The following is a 23213-nucleotide window of genomic DNA, read 5'->3' as shown; positions in this document are numbered from 1 at the left end:
CACTATAATACTGCTCCTATATACAAGAATAAAACTACTATAATATGCATCCAAAGAAAAAACACCAGGCACAGCTTGCTGTTTAACAATATGCAAATCTTTTCTTTTTATTCAAGCATTATCTCATGCAACAAACGCACGCAGCACGCGTTCCGGCTTGGTAACCTTTTTCAACTGCATAGTACAAGCTAGTGCAGACACAGTATTTATGCCTTAAAGATAATTAGAGCAATTACAAGTATCCCAACAACCTTTACCAAACAAAAAGGCAAAGAACAAATGTAAACAAACCTAATATACGTGGCAGGATCTCCTACATATGACGGTCAGTGCTCAATTCTGTTAAATCCTTCTTAAGTAGTTCTCTAAAAGGAAAGGAGAAAACCATAAGTATACAAATATAGCTGAAAATGTACTAACCTATAGCAACTGGGTGATCTTATAGTCGCGGTTTAAGTTGCGAGGTTCCAAAGTGCCCAACCTGTGAAACCAAAAAGCCTCTTTCCGTAAGAAGAGTTTCTTAAAGGGGTACTGTGCTGCTCCAGCGTTTGGAACAAAGGAGCAGGGAGCTTGTGACATCATAGCCCTGTCCCCTCATGATGTCACACTCCGCCCCCTCAATGCAAGTCTATGGGAGGGGGCGTGACAGCTGTCACGCCCCCTCCCATAGACTTGCATTGAGGGGTCGGGGCGTGGTGGCATGATGGGGTGCAGCTATGACATCACGAGCTGCCGCCTCCAGCGTTTGGAACAGTTTGTTCCAAACGCTGAGCAGCGCAGTACCCCTTTAATATATCCTCCCCTTCTTGGGGGGATGACGTCATTAATAATTTGAAAATTTCAACTGTGCCACTGTATGGCCCCCCTTCTGTTTAAAATTAAAGGGAATGAGTAAAAGAGTATTGGTACACCTGATATGGGATTTGTGCCTGTTTATACAGTCTCCTACACGCTGAGTGGTCTCCCCAAAATATAGGAGACCGCACGGGCACTTAACGACGCAGATTATATTTTTTGAATGCCATGTAAAATGCCCCTTAATGGAATAACTGGTACCTGATTGGGGGTGCTGAACATTATCCCCTCTAATGAGAGCAAGATCAACATGAGAAAATGCCGCATCTCTTGGAGGTAAGGTAAGTTTGACTGTTCTCGTGGTGCCCACATCTGCCTTCACTGCAGACTTGAGCAAAGTTTGTTACAGATCAAAGGCGGACAATGGAATTCCTCTATCCAAGGATATGATTTTATTAGAATTGACCAGTGATTTTTAACAATAGCATCCACTTTATAGCTTAAAGGATGGTATGTCCTAATAAAAGGAATGCGTGTTGGTTTCTTACTGTCCCTTGTCTCCACAGGTCAGAATCTGTTTGAATAGCCTCTTTTTTGTAATTTTAAATGAAGTTCACCATGGAAAATAGTTTTCCTCCAATAGTTTTTCTCCAATACAATGCGCAACATTTCCCCCCAAAAAAGTTTTGGTTGAAATCATAATTGCTATTTTCAAGCAACCATTCAGTAGCACTAATACCATTACAATGCTCTGTAGATGTGTAAAGACTCACTACATCTATAGTAGTAAGCCAGGTATCAGAAGTCACATTGGGTACATTAGTCAATTTTATCAGAAAATCTGATGTGTCTACCATAAATGCTGGAGTTTTTTTTTTTTTTTTTTTTAACGGAATCAATGATGGATAAAGGAGAGAGTACAGAGTCCGTGGAGGCCACAATCGGGCGACCAGGAGGGTTGGATAGACACTTCTGTATTTTAGGTAGTGTGTAAAATACAGGCACTTCCGGACTTTTGTTCTGTAAAAAGGAACACATCTGGGCTAATGACTCTTAGGTCTCTGTATTCTGAGATAAATGTATTTATTTTATTTTCACAGAGAGAGAGAGGATGTCACGTATTGTTACAGATCCCAAAAGGCGGACGGAAAGAATTGGTGAACTTCAATTAAAATGACACGAAAGAGGCTATTGAAACAGATTCTTACATCAGCACCAGAGACCTGTGGAGACAAGGGACAGTAAGAAACCAACACGCATTCCTTTTATTAGGACATACTACCCTTTAAGCTATAAAGTGGATGCTATTGTTAAAAATCACTGGTCAATTTTAACAAAATCATATCCTCAGATTGAGGAATTCCATAGTCCGCCTTTGATCTGTAACAAACGTTGCTCAAATCTGCGGCACCACGAGAACAGTCAGACAAACTTACCTTACCTCCAAGAGATGCGGCAGTTTCCCATGTTTTTCTCGCTCTCAATGCAATAACATCATTAGAGGGGATAAGGTCCAGCACCCCCATTCAGGTACCAGTTATTTCATTAAGGGGCATTTTACCATTTTGCCATTCAAAAAATGTTATCTACATCGTTAAGTGCCCGTGCGGTCTCCTATACGTTGGGGAGACCACCCAGCCTGTAGGAGACAGCATAAACAGGCACAAATCCCATATCAGGTGTACCAATACTCTTTTATCGATTCCCTTTCATTTTAAACAGAAGGGCCATACAGTGGCACAGTTGAAATTCGTCCCCCCGAGAAGGGAAGGAGATATTAAGAAACTCTTATTACGGAAAGAGGCTTTTTGGTTTCACAGGTTGGGCACTTTGGAACCTCGCAACTTAAACCGCGACTATGAGATCACCCCGTTGCTATAGGTTATTACATTTTCAGGTATATTTGTATATTGTTTTTTTCTTCTTTTCTTTTAGAGAACTACTTAAAAAGGATTTAACAGAATTGAGCACTGACCGTCATTTGTAGGAGATCTTGCCACGTGTATTATGTTTGTTTACATTTGTTCTTTGCCTTTGTCTTTGTTTTTGTTTGGTGGGATGTTGGGATACTTGTAATTGCTCTAATTATCTTTAAAGCATAAATACTGTGTCTGTACTAGCTTGTACTATGCAGTAGTACTGGGCAGTATACCGGTTCATACCGAATACCGGTGTGCTTTTTCTTTACGATAAGAATTTTTCACATACCGCAATACCGTTTCCATAGCAACCAACTCCAATGCGTTATGGAGTAGAGAAACGTCCAGCCGCACAGCGTCTCTGGGAAGTGTAGTCCGAGCCGCACTGAACTGACCCTGAGGAGCTGGGAGGGGACTAAAACTCCCGGCGGGCACGTGACTTCCGGTCAAGCGCGGGAAAGTCAACCAGAACTGCGGAGACATGGAGGAGAGTTACCGACCGGCCTGACCGAGACCCCGGGTACCATGGTGAGGACCCCAGACCACCTGACACTATACTGAGGACCCCCCTCCCCCGAAATACTGGTATAATTTGAAACCGCCATAATTTAGAAAAATACTGTGATATACATTTTTGGTCATGCTGCCCAGGACTACTATGCAGTTGAAAAAGGTTACCAAGCCGGAACGCGTGCTGTGTTCATTTGTTGCATGAGATAATGCTTGAATAAAAATAAAAGATTTGCATCAAGACATCTGTGTGCCGGGATTCGTTCTACTACTATTACATTGTTCTATCCACGTGCACCAACTCCACACCTGTGCCGACCTACTACTTACCTGTGTGTGCTGTTTAACAATAGACTGCTCAGCTAGCACTCAGGATGAGCTAGATACTACAATAATACTGGAATTAGAACTACTATAATTCTCTATGTACAAGGATATAACTACCTCCTATATAGTATGGATCTCTCTTGTATAGGTTCCTATATAACCCGCAGCACTGAGCATGAATGCTCCCTGTCAGAATCCTGCTGGGAACGCCCCATCTGACTAGATTTCCCCAGCAACATCATTTTCCATTCAGACCTTCACTTGCAGCCACCAAAACAATCCAAAGTTCACAGTGGCATTTATGATTTATATGTTAAGAAAAATATAAAATGATCTGATGGCTGCACAATAAAAACAGAAAATACATATATTGATCAGGGACACATCCAAGCCGGCTAATGTATTGTCTGCTCCGTAGCATTTGATTTAAAGCCTTTTGATGTACGTTGCTCCCGACCTCATTGATTTCATGACACTTACGTTAAACCATGGGGAGCAGCAAGAAAAAGATCCATCAGATTAAAGTCAAGCGCCGAGCGAGTGTATTCCACCAGAGAGACTGCTGGGTGTCTGACAGCAATATGAAATTCGAGAGTTCATCCTGCCAGCTTCACAAGGTGTTACTCATCCATCCCGGCTATGTGGCTGCTACAATTAAATCTCGCCCAGGAAATGCATTGGCAACTTAGCCAGAGGTGGCTTTGTGGCTTAGAAAACAGCTCAGTGTAATTCCATTCCAAGATCTGTGAGGAGACTTTTATAAATCTCAGAGAGAGGTGTGTTAATTGCTACAGAAAATACCCCCGGAACGTTTGGGGCCTGCAGTCACATCTTCTGTGGTGCTCAATGGAAAGTAAATGCAGGGAAGAAAAAGGATAGAATAGAGTAGACGGCATTCATTTGCAAACGTGTGTCTCGAAGCTACGAGCGCTACGTGAGCATGATCCATCACAGAGGGGTTTCCCTGTCGGAAGAGAAATAGATTCTGCCAACCCGTAGGAGGCTCTTGGGCTCGATGCATGCCTCCCTCATGTTTCTCTCCATGTTTTTGGATATCAAAGGTTGTTTTCAAAATAGAAGAGTCACATTTTTGGAGAAATAGATTGTCATTTTCACTATTTTAATGTTATTGAACGTGAAATTCCAGGCAGACATTTCCATGCACGGTAGCACCTGCACCATTAACGGCAATGTTTATCCAATGGGATTCGCAGACAGAATCCACTTGTTCATTCTTTTGGCAAAATCCAGAAAGTGGAATTTCCATAACGGAAATTAAGCAGGGTGCATGGTGCAAGTGAATACCGTTCAAAACAATGAAAAGTTTTCTGAAGGGTGCTGCTCAGAAAGTCCATAGTGTGAATGTGCACTTAGAGTCCATATTGAGGGCACACTGCCTGGACTCTCTGAGTTCGGCCAACTGAAGGGGATGTCCTGGGAGCTAAAAAGGTATTACCTGTTACAGTGTTGTCCCATTCAAGTTTATCTTCCTTCCCCCTAAACAATGATAAAATAATAAGCTGGTATTTATTTGGGGGCAGTGGTCACAATGCACACTTATTTGCTGCAGAGCAGCTAAGATCCTTCTTGCTGCTCATTAGCTTTCACCCAAATGTTAGGATGAGTCTAGGGGCTACTTTATGTCCCTACTAGCTGAGTACCCAATGTTGCCCGGTCTTCCTACTTAAACCTCGTGGGAGAGGAAAAGCAACAATGATGCTCTCCTCCTCATATCCCATTTTTCTATCCCAACCTCATCTCCCATCCTCATATCCTATCCTCATATACCATCCTCATTTACCATTCTCATATTCTGACCTCATATCCCTTTCCCCCCACTAAACATTCTCTGCACCTGCATACTGGACAGACAGTAGGATGTTTAAAAGTCCCGGGCAATCTTTGCAGCTTGAGAGTAACGTGAGATGTACCTAAAAGTCCCAAAGATTTATAGATTTTCATGGGACTTCAGATGAAAAAAAACAAAAAAAAAAACAACCTTGCATAATGGGGTGGGTTAGGGTTAATTTAATTTACCAACTTTCAATGAAATATCTCCAGCCATTTGGAAGTTATGCTGGAACATACAGTACATACATGCATTCATACATACACACCTTTTAGTTTTATATGTAAAGATTCATCAAACACTTGAATGGATCATAGCTCAGAGAGCAGAACAATTGCTGAACCTTTCCTTTACAATATTTCCCTTATTTCCTGTCCTGGAATCTGGTCAAATTTGTGGTCAATATAAATATAACGTAGAACAGATCTGCCAACATTTAAGTATCTGTTAGTCGGAAATTGAGCACTCTCCAAACCACCAAGGCTTGGCTTACATGGTGTCCGGCAATGTGGGAGATCTTGAGGGCTTTCCTTTAGGTTTGACTATCACTGTTATGGAGGACAGTCTTTCTACGCCCTATCCTCAACCACCTTATTCCACCACATATTTGCCACCAACTGAGGAAGAACCTTCTATATATTATTGCATCTCAAACATGGATCCCATCCTTGGTGCAATGTTAATTCCTCTTTGGGAAAGTATCTCCAATAGAATTAAGGCTAAAATTGTATTTTCCAAGGTCAAGTATGTAGAATGTCATCATAATAGATATGGACACCAGGATGTGTCTACAGACTGCATTACGTCTGTGCTCATTCCTTGTGGTCCTCCTAAATACATTAGTGTTTCCATTTTAGATTTCTTCTTGGGGAACCTGATCTAGGAAGGCAAACACTAACCTTGTGGTCCAGGAAGAGAGAGATGTGAGCCGAGCAAAACAACATTACAGCAATAAGGAATGGATTTTTGTTTTAACTTGGAATTGTGATGGCCCAGAGGCCGAACAGAAGGAGTCCAGACAACACAGAGTGGAGCGTCATTGCGATAGAGGTGATCGGTCATGTAAAAGGCAACAGAAAGGTCAGATGTGATGACAGATGACAGGGTGTAGGACAGGCTAAAGGCATGGCATGGAATGGTGAAATAAAAACAACTCAGGGGTATAACTATGGGGTTAAAAGTAACAGTCACACCCGGGCCACCCAGTAGAGGCATATATTGTAGGTGGTGGACCACGTAACAGATTTTGCATTGGGTCCAAGAGCTGCAAGAGTCAGTACTCAAGTAGAGAATGTAGGGATCCTATGTTCTCCATCTAAAGTAGTGAGCCCACAATTTTAAGGGTACACAGTCTCCAATTTTACACGACCATTGTTAAGAAACAGCGCAACCATTGTTCTTAGGCTGTGTCCAGTACTGGAGCTTATAATTCAATAAATATGGCTTAGTTGCCTGGTAAGAAGCTTCCATGCTTTCTAATCCTGGACAAGATCAGGTAAGATCTTGTGTGTGGTCAAGGGGGTCGTAAAGTGCTGCTTGTTGTCATTGAAGGAGCTTTGCTTCCAGTCAGGACAGATACTATATGAAGACAGCTGTGTGACAGGTCCCTGGAGGATCTCTTTAAGATGCATGCATATGATGAATTGCTGGATTAAATCTATTTTTAGATATAATTTGCCTTTATGTAATAAGAAGCCTGCAACACTGAATCTGAGCGGCGTCTCCGGGCATATTCGTCCTGCTCCTACCATATCTTCTAACACCAGCTCATCAGCTTCATCCTCTTGGGGTGCTTGATCTTTCACCTGTACCTGAGTCCCCTCTCTATTCTTTTGTGATACCAGTACCATCTTCTGCAAGAGCAGGACTTGTATAGTAGGCCCGGAGTTCTATCACAGTTTGCCTTTTTCATCTGGTTGGTTCATCTGTACTGATGGTCTCTATCATGGACCTACAGATTATTGTGGGATAGGAATTGAGGATCAACAAAATTTGGGTTGCCATACACATAATAGCCTGCCATAATTGTGGACATCAACAAAACTATATACGTCTATGTAAGGCTCCACTAACTTCATGTTCTTCATACTACACAATTATCAATAATGGTGTATCTATGTATTCGTATGTGCAACCTTTTCTATGCTTCTATTGACTTGTCTCTGTGACTCAGTGACATACCTTGACTATTAACATTGACACTGACTGAAGCTTTGGTTCTATCTCAGACTGGCTGACACCTTCTAACTGCGCTTAAAACGCTGCTTAAATAATTTTTTATACTATTGTCACCATTATTTTGGTTTATGTATGCATTATACCTTTTAATATCATTATATTTTGTACCCCAATGTGGTCTCCTCTTACTCCCTGATGAGCCCCTGTAATCAACGGGTGAAAAGAGTTGGCAAGAGAGATTCGCCACTGTGCGGTGTCCATGTATATACTTTTTTTTTTTGTTTTCCCTACCCCTGTTCCATAGCTATTTAGGCAGGGTCCTTATTGTAGTTACTCACCTGTATCCTTTCCCCCTATCCCAGCACTAGTCTGTGTATTATTATAATTTTTTGTAATTTTTGATCATTTGTGAAGTAAAAGTTAAGTGAAGAGAAATCAAGAGCCTTATTGGTGAATTTCTACAACTATTGATATTGAATTTGCGTCACCAAGGGACATCCTATCGATTTGGTCTCTGGGTACCAGGTATCGTTTACCCATCGATACCAGGTATCACGTTGTGTGATGTCATCATGTCTATATGGAGGAACTGTGTGATGTCATCATGTTCATATGGAGGAACTGTGTGATGTCATCATGTCCATATGGAGGAACTGTGTAATGTCATCATGTCCATATGGAGGAACTGTGTGATGTCATCATGTCCATATGGAGGAACTGTGTGATGTCATCATGTCCATATGGAGGAACTGTGTGATGTCGTCTTGTCCATATGGAGGAACTGTGTGATGTCATCATGTCCATATGGAGGAACTGTGTGATGTCATCATGTCCATATGGAGGAACTGTGTGATGTCATCATGTCCATATGGAGTAAAATGTTTCTAGCTCTTTGTGGAAAGTAGATAAAAAAGAATGAGGGTAAATGTTCCAACCAGGTACTAGCAGGGTATACCTAATAAAGTGGCCAGTAGGTGTATACATTGCAAAGACAACAGGACATGACCTATCAGTCTTTTCCCCTGCTTTACAGGTAGTCTTATTACAAGATGCATTCCCTGTCACCGACATAGACTATCCATTAATAGAGCAAGCTCACTTCTCCCACATAAAATCGCCTTGTGCCAATTTATCAGATTATCACATTACTGGAGTAAAGTGAAGGCTGTCAGCCGGGACATCTGCTGCTTCATATATGCAGTAATTTTTGATGAGCCAGATTAAACATAGTACATTGATACTTTCTGAGGTGTCTATGACTGGGACAATATAGTGAGTGGTGCTATCAGGCGGTATGGCTAAAGCTTTATTGGAGTCGGCCATTGTTATAGCCTGTTCTCCTGATGAGTGTTAATCTGCCTGCCCCATCCCATAAATGCCATAGCAATGCTACGGCTAACAATTGTCCTGGCCTGTTCTGCAAGACAAACACGTGTTCAATAGCAGTGGGACAGCTGACAATTGTTCAAGCCTGTTTTTTTTTTTCAACCAGGGTGCCTCCAGCTGTTGCAAAAATACAACTCTCTGCATGCTGGAAGTTGTAGTTTTCCAACAGCTGGAGTCACCCTAATTGGGAAATACTGGTCTATGGTATGACAACCGTAAAGATGACAGCCTCTATACACAAATGTTGTAACGAGAAGCCAACAATTGTTCTGGTCTGTTCTATGTTAAGACAGCTGTAAAGTTGGCAACCCTTCATTATAAATGCAATAGCTGTCACGTATGGGCAGGGAAGGAGTGCAGCCCCGATCTCACCCTCTCTTTCTGACCCTACCTATTTGCCTATCAAACCTAAACAGCGGATCGACAACCACGGTGACGGTCCCTTCCTAAATAAGTGATCGAATTCACTGTCAACAAAATAAACTACAAAACAGACACAGGTTGGGATACAGTCAGGAAGCACACAAACTAACAGAAATAATACTAAACAAACACACACAATTAGTCAAAGTCCACTAGCTGTCTATACCAGGAGTTGTCAAAAGGTGCCAAGTCACCAATACAAGAGAAGAGTCAGGAAGCCAAGCCAGAAAGTCACTAATACCAGCAAAACTGAACCAGTCAGACAACTAGGCATAGCCTAGCAAACAAAACAAACAAAGAGAAACATCAGAACCGGTTAACCCTATGGGTTCTGATAATAGCATTGGGACAGCTGACAATTGTTCTGGCCTGTTGTGTCTATGGTAAGATAACCTTACCGTTTGCATCCCCCTGTCATAAATGCTATAACAGTGGGACAGCCGACAATTGTGCTGCCCTATTTTTTTCTATGCCAAAATAACATGAAGTTGACAGCCCCCTGCCAAAAATCCTCTTACAATAGTAAAGCCAACAATTGTTCGGCTTGGTCTGTCTATGACAAGAAAACCATGAAGTTAGTTGGCAGCCCCCTGTAATAAATGCCATAGCCGTAGGATAGTCAATGGTTGTTCTTGTCTGTTCTGCCAGCTGTAAAGTTAGTAGCCCCCTGTCATAATTGCTATAGGAATGGGCCACACAGCACTTGTTTTTGGCCACTTTGCCAAAGGTTCTGCCTGGTTTTGCTCTTCACCTTCATTTTAAAAAACATCTTTTTACTGTCAGTTACTTAAAGCCTACATTTAGTTGTGATATGACAAATGACTATTGTGCAGCACCATGCACAATTGTAATATTTTTTAATCCTGTTCATTTTGAAATTGGCACCTTAATGCCCCAACAAGGCACTTTTCTCCTCACATCTGTGCAAAATCAGTATTCAGCGACCCAGTGACATAGAATCGCATTACTTTGGGTTTCACGCTGGGAGCAGCAGGGAAAAGGGTGCCTCATTTAAGGAATTTAGGTACCACTGCATGTACGCTTTAAAGGCCATCATGCCACCTCCCATAGACATGATTAGACATGAATGGAGGGGGCGTGGTGTGACATCACGTCTCCAGTTCTGGAAACACAGAGGTTTCTGAGACTGGAGCAGCGAGAAATAAACTGTGTATTCTCCTATGAGCAGACACACTGGGGATACTTGTGGCAGCCCTGTGTGTGCAATGATGTTTGGAGGCAGGCCCACATCAATGCACACACAGGGCTGCTGCAGGTAGCCCTGTGTCTGCTCATAGGAGAATATGCAGCACATTTACCGCTGTGCGGATTTTGCGCAGCAGGAAGTACACTCCATATATATGCTTTCCTAAGGGCTGGGTCGCATGGGGCGCACCCACAGCGTATTTCACACTGTGGATGCGCCGGCGGCAGTCGCAGAAGGACTGCAGAGTGAGCTTGCAGCTGTAGAAATCCGCTGCCACGAGCGGACACACAGAGCTTCCCTGTTGCTCTGCAGTCCCTGTGTGACTGCCGTCGGTGCATCCACAGTGTAAAACATGCTGCAGATGCGCCCCATGTGACCCTGCCCTAAAATTGTTTTTTTGTTTTTTTTGCAAGTAAAGCTAAATCTGTGTAAATAATGCAATCACTTCTCACTGTACAATACTTATAATTCCATTTGTCACTGTTTTCAAGATCTGTGCTTTCTGTCAGTACATGGAAACAATCTTGAGTGTTGCGTGGCTCATGATAGTAGTTGTCTAGTGAATTCCTCTCCTTTCTAACTGGAGGTTACATAGCAATCTGCTGATCACAGTAGATCCACCCTCTTTAAGCTGTGTTCACACAGTGCAATTTTTCCACATCCTTTTAAACATTTTTCCTTGTGATGTTTGTGAAATTGCATCAAAAATGTATCTATTTTACAAGGGTTGCAAAAAAATTGCAGTAGAATCCTGTTATTTCACTGCAAAGTCGCAGAAAGAAAACTGCAAAAATCACTGCAAAATCGCAGACGTCAAGACATTAGCTGTCATCTCCCAAATAATCCACCTATGGCCTAATATTTCTCTTGCAGCGGCCTCTGCTGGGGAAATGTAGCATTACATGGGGCCATTCAAATGAACTACTGAGCCTCTCTCCTTTGAGGCTCATAGTGAAGGCTTTGGAGATGTTAATGCTAAAAACAGCACAATGGAACTAAACTGCAATACTACACACTGAGTACAGGTGTGGAAGAAATCCTCTGTTTTTCTAATACAGGATGAGACCCTTTATATGGGTACTCCACTGGAAAAAAAAATTTAATCAACTGATGCCAAAAAGTTAAACAGATTTGTAAATTACTTCTATTAAAAAATATTAATCCTTCCAGTACTTATAAGCTGCTGTTATGATCAACAGGAAGTTTTTTTCTCTTTGAATTTCCTTTCTGCCTGACCACAGTGCTCTCTGCTGACACCTCTGTCCATTTCAGGAACTGTCCAGAGCAGGAGAGGTTTTCTATGCAGATTTGCTCCTACTCTGGACAGTTCCTAAAATGGACAGAAATGTCAGCAGAGAGCACTGTGGTCAGGCAGAAATTCAAAAAGAAAAGAACTTCCTGTGGATCATAACAGCAGCTGATAAGTACTGGAAGGATTAAGATTTTCTTTTTAATAGAAGTCATTTACAAATCTGTTTAACTTTCTGGCACCAGTTAATTTAAAAATTTTTTTTTCCAGTGGAGTATCCCTTTAAGTATATTAGCCCCCTTTCATTATTAACCTGGTCGGGCACTAGGTTTTCATTGCCTTGGATGTAAACAAAAACGCACTGACAGCAAACAGAGATCTTGAAAATGGTGAGAAATTAAAGCAGAAGTGTATTGAACATTATAGAATGAAAAGTGGTAATTGTTTTTATCCAACAATTTGTAGTGTTTTGTTATATATCTGACCTGATTTTGGTGGCAGTATGTAGTAGTTTTTCCCAACCAGTGTGCCACCAGCTGTTGCAAAGGCTGTCTGGATATGCTGGGAGTTGTAGTTTTGCTGGAGGCACCCTGTTTGGGAAACACTTGTATAGGACATAGTATGATGACTGCGCCGTGCAATAATAAATCAGATACTGACGCTGCACACATGGCTGGCAGCATCCACAGCGGAGGACACCCACCTGCAAATGAAGCCTCACAAATCATATCCCAGGGAGGCCTCATGCAATCAAGCACAAATGGCTATACAGTCCACCTCAAAAGCTGTTCTACAAAGGCAAATATAGAAATAAAGATCAGAAATAAAGCACTTAAACCAAGTAGAGAAAAGAATGTGGAAATACTATTCTTCTACAAAAAAAAAAAACAAAAAAAAAAAAACTAAATAAAAAAATTACTTCTATGGTATAATCTGAGCTCTCAGAGCCATCTAGTGGCCAATGACTAGCACTGCAATGTTAAACACATTCAACCCAGAAAACAGCCAGAGCTCTGACTTGTACATGACCAACAATGGTTAACTGAGGTTCCTTGTTCTAGGAAAATTTGGGGGTCTTCAAGCGGCAGATACAATGTGGAGTAGAGGAAATATAGTCCGGCACTACAAGACTAAGGCAGATAGTTCCCTGGTTGGACTTGATGGAATGTATGTCTTTTTTCAACCATACTAACTATGTAACTATGTAACAGGTGAACTGCGTGGGTAGCGTTGGGATTCCCAGACGATGATGTTGGATGCAGTGGTGCAAAGTCCAGTAGCGTACATAAGTAATAATGAAAAGAAAACACAGTCTGCACTCACCATCCATACGCCATTGTATTGATAGATGTCAGGCATATCGAGCTGGTACAGAGGGGGAGGCAACCGGGACAGACCGTTTCACGCTTTCACAGTGCTTCTTCCAGCCGGTGTACAAACGGTTTGTACACCGGCTAGAAGAAGCGCTGTGAAAGCGTGAAACAGGCTGTCCCGGTTGCGTCCCCCATCTCCACCTCTATACCAGCTCGATATGCCTGACATCTGTCAATAAAATGGCGTATGGATGGTGAGTGCAGTCCCTGTTTTCTTTTCATTATTGCTCCATTTGGAGATGTACTCCAAATTCCAATACAGCCGATCACGCCCATTTCCACCATTAACTCTTCAGATTCCACGATCAAAGTCTGTGGGATCTAAAAGTATTAAAATAGTGGTGTCAGTCCTTCAGGGAGGCCGATCTGGGCCTTTGCTGTATGGTCGCAAGGTCCTGATCAGCTGACATGATGGCTGGAGGTCACTTACCTGTCTCCATGTGGTTGGATCGGCGTTCAATTGAATCTCTGTAATCGTAAGGACTTACAGAATAAAGATGATGTGTCCTTTATTCACTGCCTTTTGTACTGCCTAGAAATGGAACCCATATTTTTAGATTAGACTTTCCTTTACATTAGATTTAGTACAGTGTTTCCCAACCAGGGTGCCTCCAGCTGTTACAAAGCTACAACTTCCAGCATGCCCGGACAGCCAAAGGCTGTCTGGGCATGCTGAGAGTTGTAGCTTTGTAACAGCAGGAGGCACCCCGGTTGGGGAGGTCTGGTTTAGTAGATCACAGCATGTTAAAGGAGTTATCCAGCATGAGGTGATTTTAGTACGTACCTGCCAGACTGTATGGACATGCTTAGAAAGGTTGTGAGATTACCATAACGCTGTGGCTATTTTTATGTGAACTGGTTATTTCCTGTTGGAGTTCCCTCCCACCAACTAAAAGTCCCAAAATTCCTTGTTTGTAAGTGTGAGGTCACTTTTTTCCCTCCCACACATCAGCCACACCGCCCATTGAAACTTAACTGTGGTCATTTCTATGCAATAGACCAGTGTTTTCTAACTAGGGTGCCTCCAGCTTTTGCAAAACTACATCCTTGCAGAAGGATCTCCCCCAACCCCCCCCCACCCCCAACCCAGTGGTTGCTCAACCCATTGAAGCAAAGACAGGCTCCCTCTGAACAACTGACTAGTGATGTAATGTCTCGGGCCGCACTGCAACCTGGAAAAACCTGAGACGCTGCTCATTTTGTATGCTGTTTAAAAATAAACATTGGGGCAAAAATCAAGAATTGCGAGACCACCAGGAAACACAGGTACAGACACTATATTATAAACTACACTAACTTTACAGCTCCTGTATCAGAGTCAAATAAAAAATATAATCCTGGAATACCCCTTAAGGGTCTATTCACACGTACAGTATTCTGCGCAGGTTTTCTGCTACAGATTTCAATGTAAACTGAATGACTGAACACAGCTTGAAATCCTGCAAATGAAATCTGCGCAGAATACTCGTGTGAATGGACCCTCAATGTGTTAAAACAAGATTCTATGGCAGGACTTTGCCGTTCACAGACATCTCTATCCAATCCGACTGGGTGGGGGATTGAATACTTATGCATCTAACAGATATCACCTTTTTTGTTGTTTGTGTCACAATAAAAGATGTTTTTATACTTTCAAACTTCTATTTATATTGTGCTTTTCACACGGCAAAATGGGCAAAACATTTGGGGGAGGGGGGTTTGAAAAGTTATGCAAGGCACTGTAGGGCGGCTTGTACGCTGTGTGCACAAAACCACTAAAAGGATGGAGCTTTTGTAATCACGACCATTGCAGCAACTTTATATTTAGTTGTTTTTGTTGTTTTAGTTGTTTTACTTATTTAGTTGTAAAAGTTGGCATAAACTTTTAGCTTAGATCTTGATATGTGATCAGCGCCCGAGAGGATTGGCGGTGCAGTCCTGTGAGGGATACATATGGAGGATAACAACTCATCCTTCATCTACGATGCTGGATACAGATCACCGCTGTCCGCCCTTATTTTTGGAGAAGATTAAACGTGTCCATTTCATTGTGTCTGACCAGCAATACAGAGAGCTGCCAAATACCCAGCAACTCATAAATCATATGCGGCAGTGACAGGAGAGCGAGGGACGTCTTCCAGGGGCCCATCCAGCTGACATTACTGTTTTACGATGACTCAGTTATTGGGGGAAATGATGAACTGTGTTCTGTGAAGAAGTGAGGACATCAATCATAACGTGTATACCAATATATCCAGCAAATCACATCGTCATAGGAATACATAATGCGGCATGATATCACTAATGTATCCTTATACTGTGGTGGCGGGGTGTGTGGTGCAGGGCAGATGTTGTTACCCTAGGGACAGATGGCATGACCACACTGACCTGACAGATGACAGGGACTGACTTGACTCTTACTTGACTTGTTGGTGGCTGCAGGCAGGGCCGGATTAAGAGGATCATGGGCCTGGTGCTGAAGATTTTGATGGGCCTTTTTATCGAAATATAGAAAATGAAAAAGCAACACAAAGCAATTTTGTTTAACACAAATAAAGCGCATCCGTCACGTTATGCACATTAAATTACCAGGATAGATGAATATGCTGGTTGCTGAGTTGCCCACAGCAACCAATCAGATCGCTTCTTTTATCTGATGTTAGGAGGACTGCGCTTTTCTCTGCTGTAACACACACAGGCTCTGCGTCCTATGATCCTTCTGCAGTGTAATATAATGAAGTGACTGGCCGCAAGATGGCTGCCGATTATATAGGGCTGTGACATCACAGGGGTGACTGGCTACATCCTGCATGTGATTCAGGGTCATCATGTCTACCTCCCTTCCCGCCTTCCCAGCGTTCCTTGCCCCATATACTGACATGTGGATCTGCCATTTTAGATGCCCTGGGCCCTGCACCGCAGTAAAGGGAGTTTAATGAAGTGATTTGCGCAATAGAATAGCGGCGATATTCACATTCGTTGCGAATCGTATATTTTCTGAAATTCGTAATGAATTCTGGATCGTCAGCTCCGATTCGCTCATCTCTAGACATAACTCTTCTTCTTCTACCTACAGACTCATATAAGGGCTTGTTTTTTTGCGTCACCAATTATACTTTGCAATGACAAACAAACAAATATTTGTGGGACAAACTTGAATAAAAATGCAATTTTGGGGTCTTTCTACACAGTGCACTTTTTGCAAACAGTCCCACATTGGGGGAGATTTATCAAAACCTGTGAGGAAGAGTGGTGCAGTTGCCCATAGCAATCAATCAGATCGCATTTTTCAGAGGCTTTTTAAAAAATGAAAGAAGCGATCTGATTGGTTGCTATGGGCACCTGCACCACTACTCTACACAGGTTTTGATAAGTCTCTCCCATTAGCTTTATTTTGTAGGTCCCTACGATTACAACAATACCCAAATTGGGCCATTGACCATGCAGATTACTCAACATTATAAGCAGCGATATCACTTTTTTTTTTTTTTTTTTTGGGATAAAATATGTTTCTTTGAAAAATTAGAAAAGGGAGGTCATTCAACTTTTATTAGGGAAAGGGTTAATTAAATTTTATTATTACTTTTTTTTCGCAGGAAGGGGTCAAGCACACCTGTCTATAACTTCTAGGCCAATCTCTCTATAATAGCTGTGCTATTATAAGTAGATATGCCATTCAGGAGCATAAAAAAGCTAGGTGAGAACTTATCACCTAGCTTTTCTGTGCTCCTGAATGCCATTGCTGCTTATAGCCTATAAGGATAACTTCTATTAATTATAGGCAAATCTGTCTATATTAGCTTAAAATATAAGCAGAAATATATATATACCCGGACCCCAGTGACAGTATATATACCCGGACCCCAGTGACAGTATATATACCCGGACCCCAGTGACAGTATATATACCCGGACCCCAGTGACAGTATATGCCCCTGCCCATCAGGACTATCCACTATGTGGGGCAGAAGAGCAGCCGGTGCCCTGGGGAGAGTACACTGTATCACTGGGTACACTGGTATATTGGGTACATTGTATTACTGGGTACACTGGTATATTGGGTACACTGGTATATTGGGTACACTGTATCACTGGGTACACTGGTATATTGGGTACACTATATCACTGAGTACACTGGTATATTGGGTATACTGGTATATTGGGAACACTGGTATATTGGGTATACTGGTATATTGGGTACACTATATTACTGAGTACACTGGTATATTGGGTACACTGGTATATTGGGTACACTGTATCACTGCGTACACTGTATCACTGGGTACACTGGTATATTGGGTACACTGTATCACTGGGTACACTGGTATATTGGGTACACTGGTATATTGGGTACACTGTATCACTGGGTACACTGGTATATTGGGTACACTGGTATATTGGGTACACTGTATCACTGGGTACACTGGTATATTGGGTACACTGGTATATTGGGTACACTGGTATATTGGGTACACTGTATCACTGGGTACACTGGTATATTGGGTACACTGTATCACTGGGTACACTGGTATATTGGGTACACTGTATCACTGGGTACACTGGTATATTGGGTACACTGGTATATTGGGTACACTGTATCACTGGGTACACTGGTATATTGGGTACACTGGTATATTGGGTACACTGTATCACTGGGTACACTGGTATATTGGGTACACTGGTATATTGGGTACACTGGTATATTGGGTACACTGGTATATTGGGTACACTGTATCACTGGGTACACTGGTATATTGGGTACACTGGTATATTGGGTACACTGGTATATTGGGTACACTGGTATATTGGGTACACTGGTATACTGGGTACAATGGTATATTGGAAACAGATATAATATAGATATTAGATACATAGATAGATCAGTGTTTCCTAACCCGGGTGCCTCCAGCTGTTGCTAAACTATAACTTTCAGCATGCCTGGAAAGCCAAACGCATGCTGGGAGTTATAGTTTTGCAACAGCTGGAGGCACCATGGTCAGCAAACACTGAGATAGATAGATAGATAGATAGATAGATAGGAGATAGATAGATAGGAGATAGATAGATAGATAGATAGATAGATAGATATGAGATAGATAGATAGATAGATATGAGATATAGATATATATATATATATATATGAGATAGATAGATAAAGTGTTGCAAAACTACAACTCCCAGCATGTCTGGACAGCCAAAGGCATGCTGGGAGTTATAGTTTTGCAACAGCTCGAGGCACCATGGTCAGAAAACACTGAGATAGATAGGAGATAGATAGGAGATAGATAGATATGAGAAATTGATAGATATGAGATAGATAGATATGAGATAGATAGGAGATAGATAGATAAAGTGTTGCAAAACTACAACTCCCAGCATGTCTGGACAGCCAAAGGCATGCTGGGAGTTGTATTTTTAAAACTGCTGGAGGCCCCCTGGTCAGGAAACATTAAGAAATTGCCCATTTAACTCCCACTGACCCCCCAAACAGCAATTTGCCCCTCAACCTTTTCCTCCCAGAAAATTACCTGTTGTATGGGGGGCCGCAGCGGTGGGCAGGGGAAGTCTTCCTGTTCCCCTTAGGCGCGGGTGGGTGATGTAGTCAGCAATGGAACAGGAAGCAAAGAACCTGCCTGCTCCAATAGGGCTGCAGCCTGCACACAGAGGAGTGTGGGGGGAGGGGGAGGAGCTTCCCTCGGCTCTCTTCCCAGAGATGCATTGCGGCCACGGCCCCTGCACTCACCTTAAAGGGCCGGAGGCTAACTATTTATAAAAAGAAAACAGTGCTGCAGCGGCCTGCAGTGACACAGGGCCCTAAGTAAGAAGCAGGGCCGGCCCTCTTTTTCTGTTATCATATTTATCGCGGGTGCCGGGCGGCCTATGCGGGGGCCGTCTGTGCAGGCCACTGGGCCTATTTTCATGTAGGGGCCTGGAGCGGCAGCTCCATCCGCCCCTACGTTAATCCGGCCCTGGCTGCAGGACTTGACTTTGAGGTCTCCACTACTCTGGACACACACACTAGACAAGACTGCACTGGACCTCAGCAGGAAGAGAGAAGAGAGAGAAGCTCCACCCAGGACTTATATGGGGGAGACTAGCAGGGAGCTCATATGTCACTCTTGGGATCACCTGGTCACTGGTACCTCGTGGGTAACAATCACATGACATATCACATGGTATAACTCTTAAAGCAACATTACATTCTATAACACTTTACATGGTAAAACATATTTACAATGGGAAAACTGAAGGAGGCTACCTGACAGGACAGCAGGAGCACAGGGTAACACCTCCTGTACTGGGCCACCACAACACAGTACAGTGTGATTATTATCAGTGTATAGATATCATTATACAGTGTGATTATTATCAGTATATATATATATCATTATACAGTGTGATTATTATCAGTGTATATAGATATCATTATACAGTGTGATTATTATCAGTATATATATAGATATCATTATACAGTGTGATTATTATCAGTATATAGATATCGTTATACAGTGTGATTATTATCAGTATATATAGATATCATTATACAGTGTGATTATTATCAGTATATATAGATATCATTATACAGTGTGATTATTATCAGTATATATAGATATCATTATACAGTGTGATTATTATCAGTATATATAGATATCATTATACAGTGTGATTATTATCAGTATATATAGATATCATTATACAGTGTGATTATTATCAGTATATAGATATCATTATACAGTGTGATTATTATCAGTATATATAGATATCATTACACAGTGTGATTATTATCAGTATATATAGATATCATTATACAGTGTGATTATTATCAGTATATATAGATATCATTATACAGTGTGATTATTATCAGTATATATAGATATCATTACACAGTGTGATTATTATCAGTATATATAGATATCATTATACAGTGTGATTATTATCAGTATATATAGATATCATTATACAGTGTGATTATTATCAGTATATAGATATTATACAGTGTGATTATTATCAGTATATATAGATATCATTACACAGTGTGATTATTATCAGTATATATAGATATCATTATACAGTGTGATTATTATCAGTATATATAGATATCATTATACAGTGTGATTATTATCAGTATATATAGATATCATTATACAGTGTGATTATTATCAGTATATAGATATCATTATACAGTGTGATTATTATCAGTATATATAGATATCATTATACAGTGTGATTATTATCAGTATATATAGATATCATTATACAGTGTGATTATTATCAGTATATATAGATATCATTATACAGTGTGATTATTATCAGTATATAGATATTATACAGTGTGATTATTATCAGTATATAGATATCATTATACAGTGTGATTATTATCAGTATATATAGATATCATTATACAGTGTGATTATTATCAGTATATATAGATATCATTATACAGTGTGATTATTATCAGTGTATATAGATATCATTATACAGTGTGATTATTATCAGTATATATAGATATCATTATACAGTGTGATTATTATCAGTATATAGATATCATTATACAGTGTGATTATTATCAGTATATATAGATATCATTATACAGTGTGATTATTATCAGTATACATAGATATCATTATACAGTGTGATTATTATCAGTATATATAGATATCATTATACAGTGTGATTATTATCAGTATATATAGATATCATTATACAGTGTGATTATTATCAGTATATATATAGATATCATTATACAGTGTGATTATTATCAGTATATATAGATATCATTATACAGTGTGATTATTATCAGTATATATAGATATCATTATACAGTGTGATTATTATCAGTATATAGATATCATTATACAGTGTGATTATTATCAGTATATAGATATTATACAGTGTGATTATTATCAGTATATAGATATCATTATACAGTGTGATTATTATCAGTGTATATAGATATCATTATACAGTGTGATTATTATCAGTGTATATAGATATCATTATACAGTGTGATTATTATCAGTATATATAGATATCATTATACAGTGTGATTATTATCAGTGTATATAGATATCATTATACAGTGTGATTATTATCAGTGTATATAGATATCATTATACGGTGTGATTATCAGTATATATAGATATCACTATACGGTGTGATTATTATCAGTATATATAGATATCATTATACAGTGTGATTATTATCAGTATATATAGATATCATTATACAGTGTGATTATTATCAGTATATATAGATATCATTATACAGTGTGATTATTATCAGTATATATAGATATCATTATACAGTGTGATTATTATCAGTATATATAGATATCATTATACAGTGTGATTATTATCAGTATATATAGATATCATTATACAGTGTGATTATTATCAGTATATATAGATATCATTATACAGTGTGATTATTATCAGTATATAGATATCATTATACAGTGTGATTATTATCAGTATATATAGATATCATTATACAGTGTGATTATTATCAGTATATATAGATATCATTATACAGTGTGATTATTATCAGTATATATAGATATCATTATACAGTGTGATTATTATCAGTATATATAGATATCATTATACAGTGTGATTATTATCAGTATATATAGATATCATTATACAGTGTGATTATTATCAGTGTATATAGATATCATTATACAGTGTGATTATTATCAGTGTATATAGATATCATTATACAGTGTGATTATTATCAGTGTATATAGATATCATTATACAGTGTGATTATTATCAGTGTATATAGATATCATTATACAGTGTGATTATTATCAGTATATATAGATATCATTATACAGTGTGATTATTAACAGTATATATAGATATCATTATACAGTGTGATTATTATCAGTATATATAGATATCATTATACAGTGTGATTATTATCAGTATATATAGATATCATTATACAGTGTGATTATTATCAGTATATATAGATATCATTATACAGTGTGATTATTATCAGTATATATAGATATCATTATACAGTGTGATTATTATCAGTGTATATAGATATCATTATACAGTGTGATTATTATCAGTGTATATAGATATCATTATACAGTGTGATTATTATCAGTGTATATAGATATCATTATACAGTGTGATTATTATCAGTGTATAAATATCATTATACAGTGTGATTATTAACAGTATATATAGATATCATTATACAGTGTGATTATTAACAGTATATATAGATATCATTATACAGTGTGATTATTAACAAGGCCACAACATAAAACGTGAAGTGAAAGGGTCTGACATCTTTCTTTATGCATTGTACTTTGTTTCCCTTTATGCTCCATCCTTTACGATTCTTCCTGACTAGTTGGGAAGTATTGTCGTTGTATCATGGAGAGATCGTAGATAACTGTGCAGTGTGTGGGACATATATGGTCAGTGTCTGTGCTGGAGACACATAACTTAATCATTGTTATTCCTGGAATATCTTCCCCTAATCCTGCCTCAGACCTGTGTATTGCTCTGGGTGTACTGGGAAGCATTATCTTTTGGAAGTTGCTGTTGGATGGGTGATAGTGATGGAAGCCAGGCTCCATGCTGGTGATGCAGAGACGTCTTCCCAGGTTTTTAAAAACTTTTTAAAAAATTAGTTTTCCGACAAAGCAATAGACCTGACAATATGTAGTGTTGACAGAAGCAGATTTGGCCTCAGCACCAATACTTTCTAGTACATATTCTTGGGAGTGTGCCTTTAAAGGGGTTATCCAACCCAGGAAGGTGACTTTAGTACTTACCTGCCAGACAGTAATGGACATGCTTAGAAAGGATCTTTGCTTGTCTTGGGGCTAAATGGCGTTTTGTGAGTCCACCATAACGCTACTGATTTATTTTTGTGAAAGAGCTATTTCCTGTTGGAGTTCCCTTTTTCCAACTACAATCCCCAGGATCCCTTGTTTCTAGGTGGGAGGTGACTTATCTTCCTCCCACACCACCCCACCTATCCATACATGCTGTTCT

At 40.0% G+C, this 23213-nt stretch overlaps 1 protein-coding gene and 1 long non-coding RNA gene across 5 annotated transcripts in view; one reads left to right on the top strand and one right to left on the bottom strand.

The window, feature by feature from the left end:
- PDE4A (phosphodiesterase 4A) overlaps positions 1-23213 on the top strand; it is a 1221221-nt gene that overhangs the window by 1033533 nt on the left and 164475 nt on the right. The gene's annotated exons all lie outside the window — the stretch shown is intronic.
- LOC130367785 (uncharacterized) lies at positions 7025-15914 on the bottom strand. Its single transcript, XR_008892172.1, has 4 exons — positions 15785-15914; positions 15617-15689; positions 13647-13748; positions 7025-7351 (listed from the first exon to the last, which is right to left on the bottom strand). It is a non-coding gene; the product is annotated as an uncharacterized LOC130367785 (long non-coding RNA).

The sequence above is a fragment of the Hyla sarda genome, chromosome 4 (assembly GCF_029499605.1).
Source record: "Hyla sarda isolate aHylSar1 chromosome 4, aHylSar1.hap1, whole genome shotgun sequence".
NCBI lineage: Eukaryota > Metazoa > Chordata > Amphibia > Anura > Hylidae > Hyla > Hyla sarda.
This window is presented reverse-complemented; position numbering and strand designations above follow the sequence as displayed.